At 38.3% G+C, this 6,653-nt stretch overlaps 1 protein-coding gene across 1 annotated transcript in view; it reads right to left on the bottom strand.

Moving 5' to 3' along the window:
* The window catches only part of HYCC2 (hyccin PI4KA lipid kinase complex subunit 2), a 91,908-nt gene that overhangs the window by 62,570 nt on the left and 22,685 nt on the right, over positions 1 to 6,653 (bottom strand). The window contains 1 exon segment of the mRNA XM_027773637.1: positions 5,835 to 5,930. The gene's annotated coding sequence lies outside the window, so the exon portion shown is untranslated.

Raw genomic sequence — 6,653 nt, forward strand, 5'->3', positions numbered from 1 at the left:
CTGGTGAGCGCACACACCCTATAGAGAAAACCTCTCCAAAAAAAAAAAAATATATATATATATACACATATATATACACATATATATATTTAACTTTACTTATCATCATCATCATTATTATTATTATTATTTTAATTTACTACAGGGCACATGCGCTCACCAGAGAAAGAAAAAAAGCAAGACACTAGGTCTACGACTTGAAACACAGCTGGCCATGTGAAAGTCTAGCACTTTAATCACCATGTCACCTACTGGTCATTCAACTACTATTTGAAGACAGCAATTGATTAACTACTTTAAGGAGAAAATAGGAAACAATTCTTGAATAAAAGGAAAAAATGTTTAAAGTGCAAGCATGTAAGCTTAACCATATAATCACATACCCCCTTTTTAAAATTACTGGACACCTTTGATCTTCTTGCTACTGTCTTTTGCCAGAGAGAGAGAAAAAGAGAGAAAGCAACCTCCAATGAGATGCAGTCACACTACAATCCTGTTTTCCTCCATTTATCCATCCCATCAGGATTATGGACACACAGCATACACATATGCTCAGTGTGTTTTCTTTTTTCTTTCTTTTTTGTAAGGTTTTCATAATAGGGCATGGGTATTCGCCAGAAAGAGAATGGGAAGAAACAGAAAACAGGAAGAGACAGAGAGCAGGCAAGTGAGAAATCACTCCAAGGGGGGAAAGCCACACCTCAATCCTTTCTTCTCCAGTCTCCTCTCTGGAGTTTGGGAACACATGAACATGCACACAGCATGTTTCTCAAGCTGTTGGGTTCAAGAATCAAATCATTCAGTTGGCCATGTGAGATCCAGCTACATTAAACACCATTCACAGGCTGACCCTCTACTCAGTTTAAATGTCACCTCCTCAGAGAAGCCTTATCTACTCTACTTAAATTGGCTCCCTCTCCTTCTCTCCAACCCCTATCACTCTGCCCATTTCCTGCACAGCAGTCTGTAATTATTTTACTTGTTTAGTTATTATCTATCTCTTTTTTGATGATGTATTTTTTTCTTTGTTATTATTATTTATACATTCAATCCCTACACATCATTAGATCGTTAAGAGACTTTACCCAGCTTGATATAAGCCTCAGTCCAGCCCAGTTGAAAATATTATACACATCCTCATCAATAGGTAATAAACCATGTGTCCCACAAATGTCTTACCTCTCTATTTTTCCCCCCAAATTTCCTTTCCTACACTCTTCCCTTCCCACACTCTCCTTCCACTTTGTTTCTAGTGTCCATAACAATTTTTAATGCTTTTATGTCCTCTAGACTTTCGGTCTCTACCATAGGCGGACAGTCGTTATATGTTAAGTGGAGACATACAATGTCTCTCTTTCATAGCCTGACTTGCTTCATTCAGCAACAAATCTTCCTAATTCATCCACTTTCTATCAAATTCCAGGACCTTGGTTTTTTTTTAATGGCTGAATAGTATTCCATGGATTATATGTGCAACACTGTTTCAATCCATTCATCTGTGAACATTTGGGTTGGTTCCATGTCTTAGCAATCATGAATAATGCTGCAATAAATATAGTTGTCCAAGCACTTTTCTGACTGAGCACTTTCCTGTCTTTTGTGTAGATACCCAGGAGTGGAAGTGTTTGATCATATGGTAGTTCTATTTGAAGGTCTTTGATGAATCTCCATATTGTTCTCCACAGTGACTAGACCAATAACAATGTAGAAGTGTTCCCCTTTCGTCCCCTCCAGCACTTATCATTGTTTGTTTCTTTTTGAATCTTTGCCATTCTGACTGGGTATTATCTATCTTTCTTACTAGAATCTGTCCTTCAAAGGAACAGGTGCTATATTCCAAGTACCACACATGAAGCAAGCACTCATACATCTTGCTTTTTTTTTTTAAGTAATTAATTAATTTGTTGTTTTTCAAGGCAGTTGGTCTAGGACTTGAACTGTAGTGGGGCATGTGGGAATCCACCATCTTACCCACTATACCAACTAACTCCATGACCTACAAGCTAGCCCCCACCCATCTGTTGATTTAATCATTCGTGTTGATTTAATTACTTGAGCATAATTTAGTAACTTTGGCAATGACAGCTTTATTTTTGGTCATAACAAAACCTGAGATTTCTGTCTGCTTTTTCTATTTGGCTAGGCGTAATAACTTTAATTGGAAAATTAAACATAAAAGTTAACTAGCTCCTTCAAAACTCATCCAGAAACTTTTAATAGTGGATATTCTCCCAGATGCATCAATCAGTAACACTAAGCTTAACTGGGTTTGAAATCAGACTCAGAGATAGGGCAATTTTTTTTTTTTTTTTTGGAGAGGTTTTTTGCTATAGGGCGTGTGCGCTTGCCAGACAGACAGAGACACAAAGCGAGAAATCACCCCCTGGGGGGAGGGCCACACCGCAATCCGTTCTCCTCCATTCTCCTCTTGGGATCTTGCACACGCACGCACATGTGCCCATAAGTTTTAAGCCACCGGGTCCGGGACGTGAACCACAGTCTACCACATGGGAGTCCAGCGACATAGCCATTACGCTAACTGCTGGTCCCAGAGATAGGACAATTTCAGATGGCATAACGGTTACTCTCTTTTAATTAATTGGCATGTCAGGCAATCTTCTACTCAGAGAAGTATTCATTTCAAAGGTGTATTCTTTAAGTGGCATATTGTAGACATTTCTAGCCACAATTAGGGACATACATTCAATAAAAATTGCAAGCCATGGGCCAGTGGCTGGTGTTTAAGGCAGATATGTCCTACATGGCTAACCATGTGATTTGAGTTGGAGATCCAAAGCATGAAAGACACACCAAGTGTGTGTTTAGAAACTCTAGAGGGGCCGGCAGGTGGTGCTGTGGTTAAGGATGCTGGACTCCCACATGATAAACTTCAGTTTAAGTCTCGGAACTGGCGGCTTGCTTTCTCACTTGTTTTCTCTCTGTCTCTCTCTGTCCCTCTCTGTTCAAAATAAAATAAATAAAACAAACAAAACAAACAAACAAAATAAAAAAAAGAGAGCAAACTCTAGAAAAGAGGGCGAGATGGAGGAGAAGTAACTAGCGTGACCACATCCCATGGGGGATACTTTCTCCTTCTTCTCTTTCTGTGAGGTGGTGAGTACACACACACACCCTCTGGCAAATTAGAAAAACTACAACCCTGTGTGGTTCTACTAAACTGAATAAAAGAGTACACAAAGCTAAATTCCAGAAATTCCTATGACTACTGCTATGTCACAATTTATTTGCCTAGTTGCTAAGAAGTCTCTTCTGACAAGACACACTGGATTTTAAAAATGTTACAAAATGAGAAAAAAATCTGTCCTAAAAGTGAGGACATATGACAGTATTTACTATATATTTGTTTAATTAATGAACCAATATCCTTGGACAAATCACTTAAACTCTTTGGGCTTCAGTTTCCTTCAATGATAAGTTACTTTTTAACTCTAAAATTCTAAAAATATTTTTAGCACCTTCATTTGAAAAACAGAATAGTACTGGTTATAGGCAAATTTTGTAAATATTTATTTTCTTACTAGGCTAGTATCTTTTAATACCTAGAGTCCTTGTAAAATATAGCTACAACTATACTGTAAGCTTTCTACTTATTTAATCAGACAGCACAAAATTCTGAAGATCATTTTTCTATTGCATATTATATCTCACCCCTGGTATATAAAAAACTGTATTTAAAAGCAAAAACCTCAAGTTGATATTCCAGCATGCAGCTCTATTCAGACCCATACTACCTTACTTCCAGAGTATATAACAAATTAAAAAGGACACTGGCCCAGCTTGTGGTGTGGTGGTTAAGGTGGCTGGATCCTACATGGGCCAAGTCTTAGACCTGGTGGCTTAAGAAACATGCCCACGGGGATCAGCAGATGGTGTAATGGTTATGTCGCTGGACTCCCATGTAATTGACCATGGTTTGAGTACCAGACCCATTGTTTTAAACTCATACCGGATGATCATAGTTTGAGCCCCAGACCTGACAGCTTGTTTTCTTACTTTCTTTCTCCCTCTCTCTGTCCCTGTCTCTTTCTGGTAGTGCGCGTGCCCTAAACACACTTTTTCAAATAAATAAATTAAATAAAGTAATTGGGGAAAAAAAGAAGATCAAGAACTACTTGTAAGGAAGAAAATTCACAGTGCTTATTCTTTACCTATATGGTCAGAAGTTGTGTTTTAGCTGACAGTACATATCTTTTTCAGAAATTGTCAGTTTACACAGAATCAGAATGTAATAAGAGTTAGTATAGCTTAATGGTTAAAGAATATGGGTTCTGGGTCTAGATGATCTGAGTTTGAATTCTAACTCCAAGACCTACAAGCTATGTATAATTGGGAAAGTGACTGAACTAATCTGTCGCCTCAAATAACTTATAAAATGAAGATAATGTAAGTACCTATGACAAAGATTTATTTTAAAGATTAAATAAATCAACACACATAAGGTCTAAGAACAGTAGCTGGCATCATATAAATCCTCAATAGATGCTACTATTAGCATAAAATATCACCAATATAATTATTTAATTTTTTGGGACAATTTAGGAGACTTCTTACCATAGATGGAAAGTACAGAGATTATTCATTCATTCTCTCAGTAATATTTATTGAACACCAATTACATGTTGGGTACTGAGTAAAGTGTAAGGATACAACAATGAGCATAACTGTAAGTGCTTTCAAGGGTTCCTAGTGAAATTATTAGATAAACAAAGCTATACAATTATCACAGTAATATATGAGCCTGGCAGTAATGGTTTTGCTACCATAAAGCATCAAACTTTTGATCAACAACTATGAAGATCGAAACTTAAACATTAAAGCATGTTGCTATGTAAATACCAAGTTTCCTAAGGAGAAAACCTAGGGTTCATTGTCTAAAACAGTAAGTACTAGTCACATGTGACAATTGAAATTTAAATTAATTAAAATGAAATAAAATGTGGGACCAGCAGATAGCATAATGGCTAGTCACTGGACTCCCATGTAGTCCATCGCGGTTCAAGTCCCGGACCCAGTGGCTTAAATTTACGCTGGGTGCATGTGCAAGCATACCCAAGATCCCAAGAGGGGAATGGAGGGACTGTAGCAAGGCTATCTCCCCGGGGGGTGTGTGTGTGTGTGTGTGATTTCTCGCCTTCTGTCTCTCTGTTTGTCTGGAGAGCACATGGGCCCTATAGTAAAAATCTCTACCTCCCCCCACCCGCCCCGCCAAGATTCAATTTCTTAGCTGCACTACCATGTTTCAAGTGCCTAAGAACTAGCTACATTGGCTAGTGTCTTCTACACTGAATAGCACAGATTCAGAACAAAACTATCATCACAGAGTTGTCTGGGGCAACACCAAACTAGAGATACCACCAGATAATACAATTATGCTGAGCAAACTCAGTAATTCAATAAATGTATAGTTTACATAATAAGGTTTTTCAAAGCAACTATTGAAAGAGAAACACTTTTGGGGCCGGCAGGTGGCTTGGTAGTTAAAGGTGCTGGACTCCCATATGGCTGATTGCGGTTCGAGTCCCAGACCTGGCGGCTTGCTCTCTCTCTCTCGCTCTCTCTCACACACACTCTACCCTTCTCTGGTCAAACTGAAATAAATAAATGAATAAATAAAGTTAAATAAAATAATTTTAAAAAAAAGAGAGAAACACTTTCAAAAGTAGAAGTTGAAGGCAACGATTAAGATTTCAGGTAAAATTGTTTAATAAATAGAAGCAATCCAGCAAAGATTACAAAAAACACTAGCATATCTAATTATATGGAAGATATAAGAATATTCTTAATTCTTTAAAAAGTTAAAGTCTTATTTGTACCTGTTTTGAGATCAGTTTTCTAAAGGAGGAGGTGGCACAGGAATGCAGCAGAGTTCAAGTGCGGAATTCATTTGTTGAGGATTAAATATTTTCCAACTGTACAAAAAATGAAATGAAAAACTGTGAAATATTGAGATAATATTCTCAAGAATGTAAAACAGAACTTTTCTATGACTTTAACTTCTGAAATGTTACAATGATTTCTCTGTTTCTGTCTCTCCCTCCCTCTCTTTCTCTCTCTCTCTCTCACACACACACACACACACACGATCACTTTTAAAAACTCTCCCAACATTTTAATATACAATATAAAACAAAGCTTAAATAATAAGTATCAAGGGTTATATATAAAGTAACTTTGGATGTGGCTCACATAATTAAAAAATATTAAGCTTTTTTGGGAGTTTTTGCTATAGGATACGTGGGCTCACCAGAAAGAGAGAGACAGAAAGGGAGAAATCACCCCCCAGGAGGGATGACCATGCCACAATCCCTTCTCCTCCAGTCTCCTCTCAGGATCTTGGGCACACACGCACACATGCCCGGCATGATGTTTAAGCCACCAGGTCCGGGAGTTGAATTGTGGTTGACTACATAGAAGTCCAGTGACATAGCCATTACACCAACTGCTGGTCCCCAAAATGAAGAAACCAGCAGTTTTTTAAAACCAGCAGTTAGTGTAATGACTATGTCGCTGGACTCCCACGTAGTCGACCGCGGTTCGCGTCCTGGACCTGGTGGCTTAAAACTCATGCCAGGCGCGTGTGCGTGCGTGCCCAAGATCCCGAGAGGAGAATGGAAGAGAAGGGACTGCGGCGT

The sequence above is a fragment of the Tupaia chinensis genome, unplaced genomic scaffold (genome assembly GCF_000334495.1).
Source record: "Tupaia chinensis unplaced genomic scaffold, TupChi_1.0 Scaffold000361_2, whole genome shotgun sequence".
Taxonomy (NCBI): domain Eukaryota; kingdom Metazoa; phylum Chordata; class Mammalia; order Scandentia; family Tupaiidae; genus Tupaia; species Tupaia belangeri.